The sequence below is a fragment of the Manis pentadactyla genome, chromosome 2 (assembly GCF_030020395.1).
Source record: "Manis pentadactyla isolate mManPen7 chromosome 2, mManPen7.hap1, whole genome shotgun sequence".
NCBI classification, from domain to species: Eukaryota; Metazoa; Chordata; class Mammalia; order Pholidota; family Manidae; genus Manis; species Manis pentadactyla.
Window position 1 is genome coordinate 129746794 of NC_080020.1, and position 23278 is coordinate 129770071.

Genomic DNA, 23278 nt, shown 5'->3' on the forward strand with positions numbered 1-23278 from the left:
GGCATTTTTCTGTGAAAAATCACAATTACAAGGGAGCATCATTCTGTTCTTCCTTAAAAAGAAAAAGTCAAAAAGGTTAATACTGTTTAGACCAGTTTACTTTATTGTTTCAGTTCATTTTAAGTTCAAGTTACTTTCCTGTTTTGAAAGACCTCCTACCTTACAATACGTGCATACAGAAACACACCCTGGTGAGGCCGACCACTTGAACTCAAAAATACTCACTCGTTGTAGCGGCTTTCTGAAGAAAGAACATTTCCTTTTGCAAAGAAAAGGATTCTATTGCTTGTGAGGACTTCTGAGGAGAACAGCTTGTCTCATTTGAATCCTATACTCGAATCTCTCCCAGGAGGCCTGCCCCTCACCCACCAGCTCTGGACTCTGCATTGGCAGTGAGGGAGCTCTTGTTCAATAAGTAGCTTAACAGGTAAGTCAGTGCAAAGAAAAGGTTAGGAAACAAATGACAGCAGATCTGCTTCCTGTGAATTGCCCAATGTCACCTCCAGTCCGGCAACTGCCATTTTGCTGAGAACTGATATGATTGATGTTACTATAAAACTACACGATATTCTAGTGTTCACGCCTCTGCGCTTGTATGGAGAAGAATCCAAAAATCAAAAAATAAAAGCAGACTCATTTACTTTACAACTGACATAGTGAGAAACAAAGAAGGGCATTGTGGGAAAATTTTGCTTATCCAGGGGAATTTCCTGCTCTCTGGTTACCAGTTTTTGTAATTGACTTTTATGAATAAATAATCCACAGGATCCAAATTCAGAGGTAGCACAGCTTATGATATCCAACAGCTAATGATATCCATACTCTCCAACAGTGTCAGATTCCCTGGGTCCAGATCACCGCTCTGCCACTTCACTCTTGGGCAACCTGTTTAGTCTCTCTGCCACTCAAGGGCTTCATCCGCGAAATGCAGACAATAAGAGCACCTGCCTACAACTACCACAGTGATCAGCAATTCGACTTCAGTCTTCTAAGGCTTGCCAACCACTTAGCATGGTGCCTACTTGAAGCAAGGGCTCAAAATGTAGCTACAGTTACTAATATTATTAAGAATCCTTAAACAGTTTGTCGGGATGCAAGGTCTTTTAAGAAGTCATTTTACAAGATCTTCTCAAAGCCATCAGCCTATTTTAGCAGGCTAGCAGTGGCCTTTGGGGAGGAAACAGAGAATTTATCAGCAAAAGTTATTGTTCATACACATCACAGGTTCCAATTACACTAAAAACTTGTCTGTTTTAATTCGGAGCCTTCAGCTGATGTTAGCCCTGAAGTTATATGTTTCCCTAGCAACTTACCTGTGTTGTTAGAAGCAAAACAATATTGACCTATCCTTCAGGGTTTGGAAACAAACTAAAGGAGGGTAGGTCTCAAAAAAAAAAAGGAGGAAAAACAAACCCTTAAGAAACAAAGTTATTTTCATATAAATATCCCTAAGAAGAGAAAAAAGATGGGCATTAATGCTAAAGAAAGAAGACGTGGAATGAATTTGTTCTGTACAACTAGTGCATTCATGTAAGCACAGCCAGGTGCAAGTCACTGGATATCTTCATTCTCATTCTCCTCTTGACTGAACATTAGTTCCGTGTAATGATCCCAGCTGAACAACTTCTGCCTCTCCTCCCTCAGTAAAACCCCAAACGTTATCAACATTAACTCAGACTTCATCCTATCCCTGAAGTAATGAGAATTCATTGCTTGGGTGAGGAGCACAGAAGACACCAGGAAGAGAAACAAACCAAGAAAGCTTGAAAACTGCTTGCCTTTTGCTCAGGGGAATTTTTCTCCTTTCTGGCCAACCTCTCCTTCTGTGAGAAAAAGGCAAAAAGAATTTTTTAATTGACCAGAAGACAGAGCACCACCATGGAGTGTGGTGGATATTACTCAAAGCAGTACAGCATTCCATATGCTAATACATTATGTGATCCTCATGAGCTACTAGCTTAGCCTTTGTCGATAATTGGCTAATTGGCAAGAATCTGAAATCTGTGATTCAATGTTATGTTTCTAACATCTCCGATTTTCCTGCCCCCATACAGTCATTTTTACATTTCGAGCCCAAGATAAGCATTAAATATGCTGACATCACCTTTCTGTAAATCACAGGTTACATGACTTCCCCTTAGACTTGTTGGCTAGAAACGCACACGGGAAGTCTGAGGTTCATCAGTGCATTGCCGTGATGGTTGTACATCTTCATGATCACCACTGACCATAATTTCCACTGATCTCTAGGTTCCACTGGCACCATTTCAGGATTCAGGGAGGGTTCAAGTCAAACAGATGCTCCAGTAACTTTGTTAAGAAACAGAGATGTTTCCATATAAATAACCCTAAGGAGAGGAAGAAAAATGGGCATCATAGCTAAAGAGGAGACAACGTGGGATGACCTTGGATGACTGCTGAGTTTGTTTCTGTGTCACTGATGAGCAGTGGCATTGAAATCATTGGTAGAGTCTCTTCCACAACTGAAGACCCCACTGTGCCACTGAAGGTGATGGCCGCCTTCTGCCACTTGAGGGAAAGTGTTGGTACCAAAGTCAGACTGACTCGGATCTTCAGCTTCACGCCACCACTTACCTCTGGGACCGTGAACACTTGCTCTGTCTCTCTGAGGTGCAAAAGGTTAAGATTTTAGGGCTTGACTAGCTTTAGTACTACTGGAATAGGCATGGCTATCAATAGACACTAAATAAATGTAACTTTTCTGCATTAGCCTCATGGAGTAGAATCGACCCCCTGAAACCCCTGCTAGTGACACACGTCACAAATCCCAATTTTATGATTTCTTCTTGACTTTCTGTGACAGGGTGCCCATCCAGACATTCTTCATACCATTCTTCTTAGGCTATTTATTACACAAGCTTGGTGAACTACAGCCTTTTTAAAGTTTTTTATGCAAAAACCACAAAAATAACATGGCACTTTCTGTATTTTTACATGGTTGATTCAATAAAGGTATAGAATTAAGGTGTCAAATTTATTTCAGTTATTGGAGTTTTTTTGGTTTTTTTTATTGAAGTGTTGTTGATATATAATATCACATTGGTTTCAAGTATGCAACACAGTGATTCATCAGTTACACCCATTATTAAAATTCTCACTCCAACTAGTACAGTTACTGTCTGTCAACATAGGAAGATGTTACAGAACCATTGACTATATTCTCCATGCTGCACTTTGAAACTCATCATCATCTTATGTTATGATTGAAATTTTGTGCCTCTTTATCCCCCCCACCCTCTAACTGCCCATTCCAACCCCTTCCAACCCCATGGTAACCACCAGTCACTTCTCAGTGTCTATGAGTCTACTGCTGTTTTGTTCATTCTGTTTTGCTTTGTTTTTAGATTCCACATGTAAGCAGAATCATATGGCATATGTCTTTCTCTGTCTGGCTTATTTCACTGAGCATAATACCCTCTAGGCCCTTCCATGTTGTCACAATGGCAAGATTTCTTTTTGTTTTATGGCTGAATAATATTCCATCATATATATGTATCACATCTTCTTTATTCATTCATCTATTGATGGACACTTATTCATTCATCATTCATCTAGTGATGGACACTCTCAGCTATTCTAAATAATGCAGCAATAAACATAAGGATGCATATATTTTTTCAATTCAGGGATTTTGTTTTCTTTGGGTAAATTCCTAGAAGTGGAGTTACTGGGTCATATGGCATTTCCATTTTTAGTTTTTTGAGGAACCTCAATACTGCTTTCCACAGTGGCTATACCAATTGAAATTCCCATGAATAGTGTGGGAGGGTTGCCATTTCTCCACATCCTCACCAACACTTGTTATTTCTGGTCTTTCGGATAGTGGGCATTCTGACTGGTGTGAGGTGATATCTCATTGTGGTTTTGATTAGCATTTCCCTGATGATTAGCCATGTGGAGCATCTTTTCATGTGCTTGTTGGCCATCTGTATTCTTTTGGAAAATGTCTGTCAGGCCCTCCACATATTTTTTAATCAGGTTATTTGTTTCTTTGGTGTTGAGTCATATGAGTTCTTTACATATTTTGGATGTTAACCCCTTATCAGATAAATCATTTACAAATATGTTCACCCATACTGTAGGTTGCTTTTTGTTGATGATATCCTTTGCTATACAGAAGCTTTTTACAGAAGTCCTATTTGCTCATTTTTGCTTTTGTTTCCCTTGTCCAGGGAGAAACGTCCAGAAAAAAAATTGCTCATTTTTATGTTCAAGAGATTTTGCCTATGTTTTCTTCTAAGAGTTTTATAGTTTCATGTCTTATATTCAGGTCTTTAATCCATTTCAAGTTTACTTTGTGTATGGAGTTCGACAGTAATCCAGTCTCATTCTCTAGCATGTAGCTGTCCAGTTTTCCCAATACCATTTATTGAAGAGACTGTCTTTTCCCCATTATATATTCATGTCTCCCTATTATATATTAATTGACCATATATGCATTGATTTATTTCTTGGCATTGCATTCTGTTCCATTGATCCACAGGTGTAGGCTTGTGCCAGTACCATACTATTTTGACTACTGTAGTTTTGTAGTATAGCTTGAAGTCAGGAAGCATAATACCCCAGCTTTGTTCTTCTTTGTCAAGATTGCTTTGCTATTTGGGATCTTTTGTGGCTCCATATGAATTTTAGGATCATTTGCTTTAGTTCACTGAAAAATGCCATTAGTGTTTTGATAGGAATTGCATTGAATCTGTAAATTGCTTAAGGCAGGATGCCCATTTTGACAATATTAATTCTTCCTGTCCATGAGCACAAGATAGATTTCCACTTATTTGTGTCTTCTTCAATTTCTCTCATTGGTGTCTTACAGTTTTCAGAGTATAGGTTTTTCATTTCCTTGTTTAGATTTATTCCTAGATATTTTATTCTTTTTGATGCAGCTGTAAATGGAATTGTTTTCCTTACTTCTCTTTCTGCTAGTTAATTGTTAACATATAGGAAAACAACAGATTTCTACATATTGATTCTGTATTGTACAAATTTGCTGAATCCAGTTATTAGTTCTAATAGTTTTGGGGGGAAGTCTTTAGGGTTTTCTACATGTAGTATCATGTCATCTGCAAAAAGTGACAGTTCTATTTCTTCCTTACCATCAATTATTGGGTTTCTTGTCTCCTTAATGGTTCCCAATGAGTTAGTTGATTGAAAGAGCCTTTATGAATCTAAGATATGCATCATCAATGTTGTGATTATGTCAATTCCTTTTCTCAAGTAAATTAAAAATTAAGAAACCATGCTAACATTATGATTCAATGTTCTTAGCAAGAACCACTGTTGTAAAAACTTCTAGCTTGAGAAAGACCTTTTCTAGCCAAGTTGTCTCATGAAAACAAAACTTGGCAAGAAAACCAGCTGGATTGTTCTGAGTGATTAATAAACCACATGTTACAAACTGTGTAATCCAGTTTCATTCTCTAGCATGTAGCTGTCCAGTCTGAAGTTAAGAGTAGAGAATTCTCAAAGTGAATGAGATGGCATTTTCATTCTACTCTGGTCTTCAGAGGTCTTTCCTAAAAAACATGACAGTTCTAGAATAAACATAACATCTTTACTTTGGACTAAAAAACACAAGTGCATCTAACTAGACACCACAGTTAACATGGGGGCATAGAGTAGACATTTTACCAAACAAGGTGATGTAGCTTCCAGAAAAGTAATTCATCAACACAAATGTTATGTGTCTGTAATGAGGTAAGCAGCATCCTTCCTTGACTCTGCCCAGGTGAGACCTTACTTGGAACATGGAGTTTAGCAGGTAAGCACAAAGTGAGAATTATTGGGGATGGCACTTTAAGAGAATATGGTGGGATCTGAAACCAAGACATGTGGATAGTTGAATTTCACTTCTCTACCAAGGTCGAGGTCACTGTGTCCTGGAGGGTCTTCTGCATCTGCCTCTTCTGTCATCTCCACTTCTGCCCCTTGCATTCCCCTGTGTTCATTTGACACCCTCTTGTCTCTTGCTGTTATTGCAATGCATTCCCCTTCACTCTGGGCTCTCTCCACGCCAATCCTGCCCCCAAATACTGTAATGGTTTAGAGCCCAGGCTCAGGAGACAGGCTGTTTGGGTGCAGGCTCTGGTTCTACCACTTCTGGTTCTTTACTCAATAGAGTAAATTGCTCAAATTCTCTGTGCTTCCATTTAAGTTGGGGGTAACTGTATTTATTCTACATGGTTCAGAAAATTTAAGAAAATGCAATGTATTTATATTTGAGAAACACTAGATCAGTGTCTGCACACAGTAAGTGGCTTCTTACTGACTATTCAAGTAGGTTTTATGTCACTCCCTTTTTCAAATACTGCCAGTGTCTCATATTGCTTAAAACTGGAAATTGGTCCCCCTCAGCATGGCATTCTGGGCCATCCTTGCTCTAACCCCAACCTAACTTTCCAGGTCTTCCTTGTATTATCTGCTTCAGATGTGTGCACACGTTAACCAGTGTGCATCAGGCTACCTGGCATTAATCAAAACCTGCTGTACATTTTCCCACCTCCTCATTTAGGCTCTTACTGCCACTCCTGACTAAAGGCCCACTTTCCCCAAAATGCCTTTTAAAATACTGAATATCCTTCAAGGCCTGGATCAAATGACCTGTCATCCAGAAATACAGTCCTAGTAACCCCATTTGGAAAAATTATCTCATCCACTATGTTCTTCTGGCCCTCTGTACTCTATTACAGATATTGTCACATCCACGCCTGTATTTCCAGAGTTGGTGGGTGGGGGTGGCAGGGGCATAGGTTCCCAGGAATGAGTCACTAAGAATTGTCCAAGATTGCACTCTGTGATGTTTTTGCTCTTAAAGGGGAACATGCCAAGGATTTAGCTCTTCAGGCTTCAAGAATAACAAAAAAGGAAACAGAAAATGACCCATGGAGCTGTTCTGTGTGCTAAAATCTGAAATAATCTGAGAAGGCGATGGTAACATATCTGACACCATTGGGGACCCCTGGCTTGTAGGAAGTAGCAGTCAAGTCAGCATCATTCAAATCCCCAACACCAGACTAATCTCTGAGGAGGGATTTAGAGTTGAATTTCCACTCAAAGGGAAGCAACTCTCATCCATTCAATATTTACACCATCTTATATGTTACATTCTTTGAATTGTCTTCTCACTCAAGCTGTTGCCTTGACGTCTTTCTCTCTGAAAGCTTGGTTATCACCTGTTAGTGTTAAATGTTGGATTCCTTATAGCTTGCAGGACACTGGAGCCACTTTAAAGGCAAAATGGGATGCCCTGGACAGTTTCTGCCCTAGTGATCTACAATGTTGCGATTTGCTAACATATTGAAAGGAACAGATGTGAGAAGGTGTGGTAACTTGAAGCAACCAGTCAAGAAATAGCTGCCTTGAAGCAATTCTAAGTCATTCTGGTCCTTTCCTGATGTTAAAGTTTCACACACAGTTGGAAAAGATAGACTCTGTTATGAAAATTTTAATTCCAGTCATTGCTTCACAGGGCAATAAAGTGAGTTATAATTTGGAGGAAAAAAACTAACCTATAATCAATGCAAATCTTAGAAATCAAGTCTTGATAGCAATAGTGTGTCTTGACATCAGAGGCAAAGTACAGACTTTAGGTATTTATAGGCAAAATAACAGACTCCACAATAATTCATCCATAGTCCACAATTAATCCCTAGAGTTTTTGGAAGACCAGAAGCAAAAGGTAACCCATAAATTTGAAATAAGAAAATATACTCTACCCTCCAAGGCAGACTGATTACTTGGGTTCATAGATACCAGTCCAGCAAGAATTTTCCATGCACATCACTATCTCCTTACTCAGTAAGAAGTCATTTTGTCAGTTGACCTGATAAATGAGCTGGGGCTTAATTTAGTTTGTGGGTTCACCAAGTGAAAGACAAATGTTTGCACTCCATTCAGCCTTGGATAATCCAAAGGTTATACTGATTTAACAAGATAATCCATTAAGCAGAGTTGCTCAAGTGTCTGTCCATTTGGAGGGAGAATTTATCATGAGGCTGTCAGGAGGAAAGAGTCCAAATGATGTTTCTCTAGATGCTGAGCTCACCCTGCAGATCTGAGAAGGGGCCCTGCCAAAGAGCCCACACTGGAGACAAGCCTACAAGCAGATTTATGAAGCGAGGAGACCACACTTGATGAGAGGGTCCCATGGCAGCCTCCTCACCTCTTCACGAGTTCTGGATTTGGCTTCACCAACCCAGAACTCTCCTAGATATTTGTAATGATCTATAGCCTCAGTCTGAAGCTTATCCAAAGATAACTGCAGAGCCATCAAGTTTTATTTCTCTTAGACTCCTCTGGAATTTATAGAGTGTACACTGGACTTTGGGCAAAAAAGGACTTTGTCTTGTCACAGGTTTGCTTAGTCACAGAAATGCAGGAATCATAGATTTCAACCTTTAGCTCCTCATAGACAATGAAAGCCTGATATTAAAGATTGAACCTATTCCAGATTACATCTTATACAAACGTTGTAAGTGAGAACCATTTTATTCTTTGATTTTGAAGGTTAATGCAAGTGTAAAATAAACACTCGTGCATCCATATTGTACAGATACCCACAGGAGGGAAGAATATTCACTGGTAGTTGTGTTTAGAACCATGCCACAAATAGCATTGACTGTAGCTTGCATTTCTTAAATAGTAAATTTAAAGGGTCATAGGCTAACAGAGAGAAATCCGAGGTGAAGTCCTTGCACTAATACATGACAACATAAACAGCTAGAGGAAACCTTGAGTAGGGGCAGGCAAGAAAATACTTCATGGAGTTCTGCGGGATCATTGCTATAAAAATTAGTGGAGCTCTAGGTAAAAGGGCTACAAGGACAACTCATATTGTTTTTTCCCCAGTGCACCTACCGTCTACCACTGATGCCCTTCAGCGCGCGCGCACACACACACACACACACACACACACACACACACCTCCCAAGCAGAACAATGTTCTGAAACACTGCCACCTTGTGGCCTCTCCCAGAGACAGCACAAGCACCATGCACCCGGAATACCAGCACCCAAGGCAGGGAAACTTGGAGATCAAGTTTTCACAAAGGGACATTTCCGCGTTGGGGAAGTTAATACCCTCCCATATGTAAATTAACATGCCGAGTGAGTCATCAAACAAGTGACAGTTATTTAAAAGAGAATCACTTTAAAAAATTCTAACAGCATTTCCAGAGCTCAGTGTATACACAGCCAAGGCTCCATACTGGGACAAACAAAATCCAATTAAAGAAACAGAAAAAAAAAAAAAACTTTAGGCAACATCAGCAATGATTGTAAAAAGAAAAAGAGAAAAGGTACAGTAAAACATGTCTCAAGAAGACATCTGCACGTGTAGGACGCTCAGAAGGTGATTGCTGACCTGGGAAATGAGTTCCACACATGGCATTCCAGAAGAGAAGAGCAGTATTCGGAATCATGTTCCCCCAACTTTGACTGGGAAGATTTTCAAACCTTCAAACCAGCTGAATAATCAGTACCATGAAACACGGTATTCCGATCTCTTGGATTCACCAACTGTTAACATTTTGCTGTTTTCTGTATCTCTATTTCAATCTATATTTTTTTCCTTTAGAATGATCTCACACCAAGTTGTAGTCATCATTAGATCTCACCTGGAAACAGTTTAACATTTATGTCACAAGAATAAGGGCTTTCTTCTCTGTAACCATAATATCAATGTCACACTTAAGAAAACTAACATTATAACAACAAAGCAAAACTGAAGGAATAAAACAGCAGCAGACTCACAGAGTCCAAGAGACTAGTAGTTACCAAAGAGAAGGGGTTGGGCAGGGTGAGTGGGGAGGGAGGGAGAAGGGGATTAAGGGGCATTATGATTAACACACATAATGTAAGGAGGTCACTGGGAAGGCAGTACAGCATGAAGAAGACTAGTGACTCTGTAGCATCTTACTATGTTGATGGACAGTGCCTGAAATGGGATGTCGGGGGGGGTCTTGATAATATGGGTGATTATGGTAACCACATGTTGCTCATGTGAAACCTTCGTAAGATTGTATATCAATGATACCTTAAAAAAAAGGAAGAAAATGAACATCAAGTCAATAACATTACGTAATATACAGTCTGTAGTATTTCAGTTATTTTAATTGTCCCCAAAAATATCTTTTACACCTTTTATTTTTCCTGATCCCAGATTCACATATTTGTTGTATTCACATGTTGATTCATGCAAGGTTCACCTATTGTATTTGATTAACAGGTCTCATCATTCTCTTTACATCTAGGATACCCCTTCTCCATCACCATTTTTGTTGTTCATGACACTGATGTGTCTGGAAAGTCCAGACAGTTGACTATACCATTTCCAACGTTCTGGATTTGTTCCTGTATTTTGATCTCAGAGGACAATGTTAGCTGATGTCAGCCTCATCCATATCAGTCCTCATTTTTACTAAATATGAAATTATTTTTTGTGTGGGTTTCTGGGATGGGCAACGAAGTCCCTCTGTGAGGAACCAAGAGATGTTGCATTAAATAACTTGACTGTCTATGTAAAATCTCAAAGGAGAGACACAGATCTTGGGCTTTCCAGGAGGCGGGGAAAAGAACAACTCTGCTTGTGATTGGCAGTTACACTTAGAGACTCCATTCTCTTCTAACCCACATCCACACAAGCAGAAATTAAAAGATTACTGTGACATTTTTCAATCCATATTCACAGATATTTTGATGAAAATTTGTCTTTAAGGAAAAAAAGCAATAATATGATTAAAGCATGCAAAAATACTCTGAAATCTACCAAATTTCAAACGCAAACCTGCCTTGTTTTTACTCTTTCCTACCTTCTCAGTCATAATCATTTGCATCTGAGAGGGAGTGCCCTTTGCTGCAGAGTATGACCATATTTTCCATCATTGCTGAGCTGTGCATTTGCCTACAGCCTGAATCCAGCACATACCAACTGAGCTCGTCCCGGTTTTGCTCTGTGCTCATTTGCATAATTGAATGAGAACCTGATAGGTTTCTTGTTATTTTCTGAGCATATTAATCTCATAGAATTTACCAATGTCAAGAGCCCACCTACCTCCCACTCCTGTCTGTGTTCCTCCTCTTCCCAAATGCTGTTCCATTTCTAACACCCCATTGCCTGGTCCTTCTTGGTTGATTCAGCCAAAAGCAGATGCCCAGATCTGGGAGGAAGGCTGTGCTGGCCCAAGGGGTACCCTGCTTAAATCAGTGGTAGCAGCACCTGCTTGTCCAGTGGTGTGACCTGGGCCAAGAGTTCGTCTTCCCCAGCCATGGGGCTTAAATAATTCTTTCATAATATGTGATTACCATATAATTATAAGCTGGCCATTCTGATTGCCGATTGCCTCGTTTTCCATGAAACTACACTTCTCAAGGGTGCATTCCCCACACTAAGAGAAAGATTGCCTGTAAACTAGTTAGGAAGAAAAATGAGTGGCTCTGATTCTCAAGTTAGATATAACTTGAGAAATTTTTAATTTTTATTAAATTTAATAAAAAAAGAAAAAAATGAAATTATAGAGGAAATTATATTTCTCTATAATTCAGAGAAAAACATGTATTTCTCTAAATTCCAATTCTCTCATTTGTAAAAGAAGCATACTAACAATATGTTCCTTATAGGATGCTTGTCAATCTTAGAATGTATATAAAAATGCTTTATTTTTCAGGCTCCTTTAACTATCTCAGCATGCTTGGTAGGCTGAAGTTAGTGGTGCCGAAATTCTTCATGGATGATAAAAACTGCTCCTTTGTGATAAAAATAAAAGCCCATGATGAAGGGCATCGCATACACATTGTCCAGGAGAATTTAACCGAGACCTGTGTCAAGGACGGGGAAATTGTAGTGAACTGGTTCTCGCCGGGTAAAGAACTATTTGGCCAGTAGCGGCAGGATTTCCTGACTGCAGTTGGCTGAACATTTGGCCTCAGCTGATAGGGACACGTAGCCCTGTATCCTCGCCAAAATGACAGAGATAAACTGTCTCCCTCTCTCTCTGAATTCTTCCAGAAGATGTGAGTTTGGCTTGATCAGCAGGTCTGGGTGCATGAACTTGCTCTAGATGGGGGAGGGCAAACAGATGGGAGCCAGGCGTGCCCGGCCGCCTGCAGCGGCGCTGCTCACCTGGACACGGCCTCAGTCACCCCCGTGCACCACGGAGGGGACGCGCAGCTGGCGTTTCCTTTCTGTTCGCAGGTATCTCTCATTCTGAGTACTGGTGACTTCCGTTAATTCATTGGGATTGAACACCTTTCGGAAGCTTATCCTTGTGCTGCTTGAGTAACACGAGCTAACACATAAAGGCTTAGTATGTGCCAGAGACTGTCTAAATGCCTTCGATACTAAATAATTTAAGCCACATAACAATGCTATAATGTAGGTGCCATTCTAATCCACACTATACATGTAACAGAAAACCTAGAGAAGGTAAGCAGTTTGCTAAGGTCACATAGCAGGAAGTGGCAAAGCTAAGATTTTGAATCCAAGTAGTGTGAGTCTGCAATTAAACACTAACCTACACTACCTCTAAAATTTATTCATTCGTTCCATATGTGCTCATCACTTAAGACTGAATACACAGGTCCATAAATCCTCCTTATACAACTTTACAGGTTTGATTTATAATGCTTGTCATAGCACTTTATTATAAGAAGGTAGGTAAGCATATTTCACATTGATCCCATTTTAATGTTATGAAAATTCCATTACTGTCCCATGTCCTTTTGATTTTAATTACCTAAACTGAGCCATAATAGAATTTCATTCTTATCTACTTACAGAACTATTAGATGCTTCTTTTACTTCTTTTACTTCTTTGCTGTAAATTACCAAAATCACTGAAGGTAGGGAATGTTTTACAGTTTTCTTTAATGAAAGCTGAGAAAGCTGTTACCTAAAATATTAAAATATCCATTTCAAATATCCTCAAAAATATCTAAATGTCACACCCTTTGACCTTCTCAAACAGAAGAACTGTTGACATGTTTATCATGGTACTTGGGAGTATTAAACATCAGTGGATTGGCAGTAGGTAAAGAGGAGAAAAAAAAAACAGACTTTTTTTTTCTTTTATAAAAGGTGGGTCAGGATATTAGGATAATACAATTATTCACATATGTCCTTAGAGCACAAGCTCTAGATATTGAAATAAACAGAGTGTGTTTATACCACTGATGAAAGAATCAAATAATGAAAATAGGATACTTATTTAAGATTACTCCATACATAAGACCATTTACAAATAAGGCATTAAATGTACTGGTTGCAATGGTTGTATGTCACATTTTTCAAAAGAAAACAGGGAGGATATTTTTTCATGCACTGCTAGTGGGATATAAACTAATCCAAATTAGCAGTAAATTCAAAACATCAGTTTCTATATCTGCTTTGAGAAAGACAAGGCTCACAGATATCATTTTCTAACGGGCTTCTTAAACTATAGCTTTATCAATTCCTCTATTACATGGATATATTCAAAAGTATACTTGTCATAAGTACTCTCATCTCAGTTAAACATTGATTTGTCTAATATTTTTAACATTTGAACTGAAATCAGGCCAGTGATTTTGGGAAGTCCGTTTCATGTGTACCCCTCACATGCTAGCCACATTGGGGATGTAAGCTATTATGAATTACCAAGCAAGGTAATGATTCTCCAACAGCAGTATATTCACCAAAATAACTTTCCAGAAACTATAAATTCAACCTACTTGTGTGGAAGGGTTTGTGTCTGCAGTACAGTTCAAAACCAGGTCCACAAGCCGTGTGACTTTGAAGGTTATCAACCTTCCTGAGACTCTCAGTGGCCTCAATATAAGAGAGACAGAAACAGATCCTGCTTCATAGTGTCAGGGTGAGGATGAGTAAGGTAATTCGTGCAGAGCACTTGGCCCAGCAGCTGGCATGCAGACAGCATTCAGTATGGCTTGCCGCAGTCATCATCTGACATAAAACATACCCTTTTGCCATTGTATCTTAAACAGGACTCATCTGCATCACCCCTGAGACATACAAATGAAAAAGGCCAAAATAAAATAATTGTAGGAATTTAAAAACCTGAAAAATTTCCTGTTGGCCATAAATGCCAGTCAAAAGACAGTAGATCAAGAAGAGCCCTGTTCCTTAGCTGGGCACTTGGCCACCTCATTCTGTCCTACAGCCACCCTGTTACAGGGTCATCATATCCTAGACAGGGCCAGCATCAGGTACAGTCCAGAGAAATGTGCAAACCCCTTCTGAGAGAAACCTGCTTTCAATGTAGAACACGCTTCCTTGCAAAGAGTGACGATGTACTGGGCCTCAGGGCCCACCCTTCGGAACCCATCTAGTTAGACCAGGGATGGAAGTCTCACTGGATGGCAAATATTCTTACCGATCTGCCCAAAAGGGACATGGGCATATGCTGGATGGTGGCGGGCTGATGGGATCAGATCTTCCTTGGGTTATCTGAACTCAGGAGTCCAAGAGAGAGTTGGTCGGTGGGTGGAGGACCAGAAGGAACTGAGGGGACAGTGGCAAGGAGCCAAAATGGCAGAGCACTCAAAAACTGATTGAATGTCTCTGCAGCTCAGAAGGAAACAGCCCATCTTTTCCCAGATGGCTCTAGAGGCAAAGCTCATCCTGGGAAGAAGAGCCAGATGGTCACTGAGCCTGACTGGGACCCTTTTGAGGCAGGTCGCCATGACATTGTTAGGATGACTGAGATGAGACACGGGAATGAAGAGCTATACGTCATGGTGAAAAGTTAGCAGGAAACGCAGGCCTCAGGAATCTTAAACTTCCACAAAAAGAAGGAAATTTGGTCTCTTTTAACAATAGAAAAAAGAAATAGGTGTTATTTTGTTTTCTTCTCAAGCTACTTTCTCAAGACTGAAAGCAACTACACGACTTTATCTTCACAGAAAAAGCCAAACTGACATTTTGCTGTGTCTGGCGCTCACCCACATGGTCCTCAGTGCCAACAAGAGTCCAATTTTCAGAGGGATGACTGGGAAATTTCAGCAAACTGATTCAGCAGCCACCACAGTCCGGTGTGTTTTGTGGGGTGTTTTTTTTTTTCTTTTTGTCTTTTTCAGTTGCCTTTACAATCAATGACATTGCTTTCCAATGTAACTGCTGGGTGGACCATGTGCTGAAGAGTGCTCTGTCTCTCTCCTACATCTCTCCTGGCCCATGCAAAGAGCTTAGCCCTGGACCAGGAAAGCTGGCTGGCAAGGGCCTACGTTTACCTCACACCAGCTGCATCAAGATTGTTTACTCCTAAAGAAAAGAATAAATACATATATATAGGAAAAAAGAGAGAGAGAGAGAGACAATGTAGATACAAAAGAATACATAATATGGATCATTTTTACATATTCTTTTATAGCTATGTCCTTTTACATATATTATATATGTCTATATGTGTATATATGCCATATATGTATGTGAACACAAATGTATGTATCTATGTATAGATAGATACACACAGAGGTTATTATATATCAGGTCATTGGAACTTGGCCTCAATGGAAATGAAGCTGTATGCAATTTTTGAAACAGACACCAAGATAATAGCATATTCATGGCCCAGATGCTCATCTAGAAGTTTTGACTTTTAAATATCATCAACCCATACATTTCTAGCCTAAAGCTCTTCACCGTGTCAAATTATCACTTATATAAGCATTTGTTAAGCACTCATTAACTGTCTGACTCTCAAAAAGAAGAGGTGACTATTTTAGCTCTTTCCATTTGAACTTCTGTTCTGGATAGCACAGGAGATTGTGCAGTTGTATGACTGCTATCCAGATAGATGTCTTTTCAAGGATTGCCAGTGGGCTATAGACGAACAAGCTACATGAGTGTACATTACATGAAGGTGAGGCCAGGTTGGTAGATTTCCTTCAGCTTCTGAACACACGCTGGGCTTGTTACACAGTTCTTGACTGAGCCAAGAAGGGCGTTAAAGTTAATAAACTGGTCTCTCTGTAGATTCTCCAAGATTATAACTGTTGGCATTGTAAATATACCCCAAAGCCATTGCATTTGAGATAACCCCTGAGAGAAGCAGTTTGCAACCAGGAACTTGTCCTCTTCCCTAATTACTGTTCTAGAAATTCAAATCAGCCACCATAGAGAATCATATTAGAACTCCTATATTATTCCTGGCCTCAAGGAAACAGGGAAGTTAAAAGTGCTCCAGGCCAACAATTGTCAAGGTTTAATGCAACTTAATAAAAATCATAACCTGCTTTGATACAGTATTTGGCACATCCTCTCATTAAATCTAACATGGTTCTTCATGCTCCCACGGGGTGTAAAATTTTTATATTGGGAGATAAAGGCAGCAACAAGAGTCAAAACAGAAATATGATGAGAGAGGAAGCACTGGGATACTAAGTAGCCAACATAGCAATTGTAAACTATCCATGTCGTGTAGAGTTAAATATGTCACGTATGCTGTACACAAAGCCACCCACCTCCCAATCAAACTGCCTCTTTCAAGAGTTGAAAACCAAGTAAATACCACTCCTACTCACAACGCCCAAATTTCTTAATTCCAGAGTAATTGCAGCTTTTCACAGTGGCCCAGTGTCGCATCAATTTTGCAACCAATGCAACCTGATAATATATTACCCAGAGATTACTGTTTGGTTCCTAATTGCCACATAGGTTGTTCATTGGCCTCATTATCTAGGCTAATTTATTGCCATTTCCATTATGGCTGGTTATTTTTTCTTTATGGATAAATAAATTGGATTTTTAATTCTCATCAAAATTTCATGACACACGCTGTTTGTGTATTCCTCTTTACTTTTTTCTTGCCACTGTAATTTATTGGTTTTGTGAATTAATCTAACTCACTCTTCCTCAATGACTAACTATTGGCAAGGATAAAAGCACCAAGAAGGAATAAAATCTCAGGCTCTCCCCAGTTCCCTGACAACAATTATCTGGAGCCCCCTTATTTGACAGTGGTAAATGTCTGGGTCAGTACTGACAGTGGTAGCACCTTTCAAGAGGGTCTAAAACATAAAATTTAGATTAAACTATATGGGTGCCATGTCCCTTCTTTCATGTAGACAGCATAGCCCTTTGGGGGGACCTCTATCATAGAGAGGTAATGGGGATCTACTTGGCTCACAGAATCACAATTTATTGGTTTTTCAATTTCTGGGACACTTTGAGAGAAGACTGAGACTCATCTATACCTGGATTAATGAAAAACCAAGGTCACAAAAATTCTAGAGATGAGATTGTCCACCCAGCCCAAGATTATGATATTTTTTCCTCGTTGCCCCCAGTTCCACTCCCTCCTAGAACATCCCAAGCCCTACCCATGAGAAAAGGAGTATGAAAGACTTTTGATATTCATATTTTTTGGCCCTAACTTCTTTCTTCGTCCATGGCCTAACATGCACCTATTAGCCATCTGATATTTCCATGATTCAATTCAAGCTTGTGCTTTGAAGTTCTCAATTTATCTGAAATCTACATTTCACATGGGGAGACTTTGGTCCTATGAGGTAGACATTTGAAGAGCTGCCCATGAGACTCTCTTCTGACTGCACAAAAGCTCTTAAAATCCCTGTGTACCCACCGCTCTTGAGATTCATCACGTCAGAATCTCTGGGGATGAGGAACAAGCATGATTAGAATTTTGTAAAATTCAGATCTCAGGCAAGATTGAAAACTCCTACTTTAAAGTAACCCAGAGCTTCTTTTTGTCCCCCTTTTCCAGCCTCTGACACCTACAACCATGGATCCCCCAAATCCTCCTGCTCTCCAGGAGAGTCACAAGAGCAAGTTCGATCCTCATCCCCAAGAGCACTTGATTCCACTCTAACCCCAGAAGTCACCCTATGGGAAGGGGGTCCTAGATCAGCCAATGTTGAGTTTTAAGGGTCTTCATTCATGCGTTGCTTCTCCAAGTGGCATGCGGCGTCAGATTTCCCTTTGCTAAGTGCCTGTCTTTGAGGATCTTATAAGTCCCTCTACAAAATTCAAGTTTGATGGTAGCAGTGAATTCCATGCTTAAATCATCAGTTAGTTGTTTAGAAAGGATACATCCTGCAGTTGTGACACTCTGAACAGAATTAACACAAAAGAAGAGAAATAGAACCTGCAAGCATTTTTGGTAACACAGAAAGGTCCAGGGGTCTGTGGCTGGGTGAACACTGGTCACTTGGCTGCAGGAGCCCAGGCAGCCAGTGTAGAGCAGAAAAAAGGGCGAACTCCACATGGTAGAGGAAAGGGCCAGTTCCTAGTCCTACTCAAAACCCTCACAGTTTTCATAGAAGCAATGGGTAAAATTGTGGGAGACTGGGGATATTGGAACAAAACTCAGAAAAACACAGTAAGGTCCCTTTACTGCTTCCCAAGGTTGATGTCTAAAAAGCAGAGGTTACATGGGAACCTAAAATGGTTTGGACACAGTCTCCCCCAATTTGGACCAAGTGTCAGCTAAGAAAAAAGATTTTTATTTTCTTCCCAGCTGTCCACTTTTCCTATTACTGTCATCTACCCTCTTTCCTCCTTCCAATGCCTTTTCCTACAGATCTTATCCCTTCCCAAGGCATCATCTCTGTGACAACTCTCAAATGTCTGAGCTTGGCCTAGACCTCTCCTCTGAGCCTCAGAGTCCTGCCCCCAAGTGTCTCTTTGACATCCCTGCTTGAAAACCACACAGTTATCTCTACCTCCGTCAATTCGGGTGCTCAGAACACATTGGTAGGACCTGAGGATTACCTCTCCCAGTCCTGTCTGCCCCATTCACTGGGTGGTGGGTGTGGAGACACAGTTTCAAGCTCCTGGGAGGAGCATCCATGGCATGGGGTGGGAACTTCATGCTTTGCAGGTATCATTAATGGGGATGAAAGAGAATAAGGCAGAGTTACTGAAGGCTCATCCTTAGGATTGGGATTCCCAGGGTGGAACAAGATTGGAATTTAGGAAGGCTGGGCAGTGAGTCCAAGAGGCTTGTCAGGAGATATGTGGGGACTGGGTCTCCCCAGGTGTATTGCTGAGGGCACATCCTTTGGATCACGTCTTCTGTTTCCAGTTTTTCAACTTATCTCACTATGGAAGAGAATACTTCTTCACAACTTCCCCTGTATGCTTCTGATAATTTCTCCTGTAAGTAAAGTACATGGTTCTCTGGAGATTTTCTAAGGCTTTGGTATTTATCAATTTATTCAAAATAATTGAATATCTCCTGTGTGCCAGGTACTATGCTAAGTGCTAAAGATATAATGGTGAATATAAAACAGACAGAGGCCATGACTTCATGGTGCTTAATGGATACTCTAAAGAGCTAGACAATAAATATTAAATGTAAACACACACACACAATCACAATGATTTCAGTGGTCACAAATACTATGGTAAACAAATAGGATGCCCTGACTGAAGACACTGGGGGAACTGACTTTAGATGGGGTATTTCATGAGTGGCCTCTCTGACACTTAGGCTGAGAATGTGAACAGCCTATGGGAGTGATCCAAGCAAGAGACAATCTTCACCAAGGCCTCTAGGTAAGAAAAGGCTTTTGTGCTAGAAGCGAGCGAGGGAGAGGACATGAGATGCAGCTATAGAAGACCATGTGGGAAACTCAAGTCACCTTCTGTGGTTTGGATTTATGCAGAGTCATAGGAAGTTCCAACAGATACTTTTAAAACATTACTGTAGCTGGTGAGTAGAGAATGGGTAGGAAGTATAGTATTGGATGATGCATAGTCACTGGTTTTTGTGGATGGACTAGTTGTGGGTTTGAAAGAAGACAAAATGAAGGCTGACTCTTAGGTTTTGGCTGGAGCCCTGGGTGGCTGCTGGAACCAGTTCCACACTGAGAAATTGGAGAAAGGAGAGATCTGGGGTGACTAGAAATCAGGCATTCAGGCCCAAACATTAGCACTGTGATGCTCACGGAGTGGAATTTTTAAGCAGAGATGTGACATAGACACACCGGTACAGAACTCTGAAGCTCAGCAGAGAGGTCTAGGCTGAACATAGATATTTGGGAGTTGTCATGGTAGATGAGATGATTGGAAAGGATGTGGCTGCTTGGGCTTCCTTACAGCATGGCTGTCTCACGGGAATCTCCTTACAGGGCAGCTGGCTTCCCCCAGAAGATGGGTTCCAGAACATTCAGGCAGAAGGCAAATGTTTTCTGAAGGAAAAAGCTATTTTTCAAAACACCCACATTATTTACCACCAAACACACAAACTCTAACATGGACACAGTTCCCACTTGGAGTTACTGAATAATCCCCAGAAGTAGTTTCACCAACACAGCACCTTCCAGCCACATTCTTTCTCTCTTTTTACACAATATCTTGTTTCTAATACTGGCCTCTCTTTCCCTCTTCATATGCTTGTTCTTCTCCAAGCTACATCTTCAAAAATAATCAACAAAGCCATGCGGTATTTTGTCTCTTTTAGAGGCTTTTTTTTTAAATCTCTATTTAATTAAATTCCAGATCGAGATAGCCTACCAGTCTGTCTAGACAACCACTGAATTTGATTAAAATAGTTAGACACATAATTGTATCAGGAACATGTTAGATTATTGAGACTGCAATATTTAATTATGTAAACTTTTTGATAATTAACATTTTTGCTTTGTGAACTTCCTGTCCTGGTCCTAATGATGCCTTGGGAAATGTGTCTCACCATTTTTATACTAATTTTTAGTTCAAGTAATCTTTTTAATGCTGTAGTGACTGGAGTTAAGTTATTTTTTTTTCTTTTCAAATAGTATTAAAGTACCAAATACCTGAAGTTAAATATTGGGTGTTCAGATCACATTTCAAGGACGGGTAGGGAGCACAGAGCATGGATATCAAGAACTAATTTGAGGTAACTCCCTTCACATAGTTTCTGGTCTTCCTCCAAGGGCAGCAGCTTGGTGTTATGAATAAATAACAGATGAAACACAGCCCTGAGAAAGAGCAAAGTGCTATAAGCCATAACTAGGGAGCTAGCACGATACACTGCCATGTATTTTTTAAAGTAGGTGAAAATTGTTTTTAATTCAAAGGGAGATATAATAAAACAACTTTGTCATTCTTTCAGTTTGGGAGAGAAATACTTGAAATCATCTGAACTAGAAATGTCACAGTTTCACCAACATCTATATTGCTCAAAATTAGACATATATGCATGTTTATTGAGTCTATTCTAGAGTTCTAAAGAAGATTGATAACACATGTCTGAAAAACCTCCAAGCTGAAATTATCATGGCCATACTCTTTGGCAGTAGTCATAAATTGAATGTCCATAGGCCCAAAGGAGGCCTCATATGTGTTTTATTTGACCCACAATCATGTTAAAAATAATTGAAAGATTGCATCCAAAATTATTCAGTCAAGTATTCAGCAAATATTTACTGACTATCCTCATACATCCCAAGCTCAGTACCAGATGCTAAAAATTCAACAGTGAGCAATAATATGATCCTTGCTCTTACGAGGCTCACAGTCCAGAAAGGAGGACAGATGATTAACCAAGCAGTTAGATAAAGTATGGCAAATGTTACCATGAGGTAAAGGGCACTGCTGTGTTGTACAATAACTACTACTGACTGGCATTTCCGAGGCTCCAGGATTTGCGTCACCTGCTTTACCACATTCAGTCCTCACAGCAACCCTATGAAGGGAGTACTGTTATTTCCATCCCCACTTTCCAGATGAACATTCTGAAGCACACAACGTTTCAGTAGTTTGTCCAAAATCATAAAAACAGTTACCCTTATGAATTCAGTATTTTGATCTATTCTGGATTATATTCTCAAGTTGTTTACTTCAGGAAGGAAACATGGGCAGTGTCATAGCATCAACAATTATTCATATCCTACTGGGGATGCTAAACTACTTTCTAATACACTTTTCTTATTTTAACCCATGAATAGAGCATTTATGGTACAATAAATGAATACAGACTTTGAAGCTAGCCAACCCTGCATTAGTGCTTGACTCTGCCACTTGGTAGTTTTATGGCTGTGGTAGGCAGAAATCCGGCCCACACGATCTCCACCCTGTGGCATTACACCCCTGATCATGTTATGCTACGTGGCAAAAAGGACTTTCCAGCTGGAATTAAAACTCCAAGCCAACTGGCCGTTAGATACAGCCAGAGATTGTCCAGATGGGCTTGCCCCAATCAGATAATATCCCCTAAGAGTGGACAGCTTTCTATGGCTGAAGGAAGAAGAAATGATACAGAAGTCAGAGAGATTAAAAGCATGACCCAGTGTGCTCTTGGTGCCTTATTGGGTGCCTAATGATGTCACACAGCGTCCTGGGCATTTAGCAAATAGTGAATTTTGCTGTCAATTAAATCTTAACGAGAAAGGCACTTTCACAATATAAAATCACTTGCAAACATTACTATCCAAATTGGAGTCCTCACAGCCATGATTCTCTTTTCACTGGCCGACGCCTACATGGACCAGCCAAAGGCGAACTCCATCCTCGGTATGGCCACTGGACATGAGTGTTCACCGTCCCACCCCAAACCCATCTCATGTCTCTGGTCACAGAACACTCTCCTTTATTGCCTGTTGTTATTCTGGTGCCATTCATCTACACATGTCTATACATTTTAACTTGGTGTCTTGTGTTGGAGAATAACATTTTAAACTCTGAAAAGCACATAAGAGCCATGTATGATATTTTACAATGTGATGTAGCAATAAACAGCTTCTAATCCCTTGGAGGAAAGGCAGCATATAAATCAATCATCAATTACCTTTCCCTTCCCAGCCAAAAAACTAGCTTAGGCATGTGGAAATAGACAAAATACAATAGGTTTGTTAAAATATATCTGCCAAGCTACAAAATACTCTCTCCTTTGTTATACATTACTTTGAGCAAACCAATATGTTGTTGTTTTATGTAAAACTTCAATAGATCTATTACTGAAAAACCAATTATAAAATGAATTTTTGAAACTGAGCTTTGTTCTTAAAGCAATTTTTATTCAAAATAAAATATAGTTGACTTTTGAACAACAAGGATTAGAACAGCACAGGTCCACATATATGCAGATTTTTTCAACAAATATACTGGAAAATGTTTTGGAGACTTGTGACAGTTTCAAAAAAATTTCTGTTCCCTAGCTTACTGTATTGGAAGAATACAGTATATAATGCACATAATATCAAATGTATGTGTTAACTGACTATGTTTTTGTTAAAGCTTCCACTCAACGGGAGGCTATTAGTAGTTATTAGTTATTTTTAGGGGAGTCAAAGTTATAATGGATTTTCTACTGCATAGGGTCAG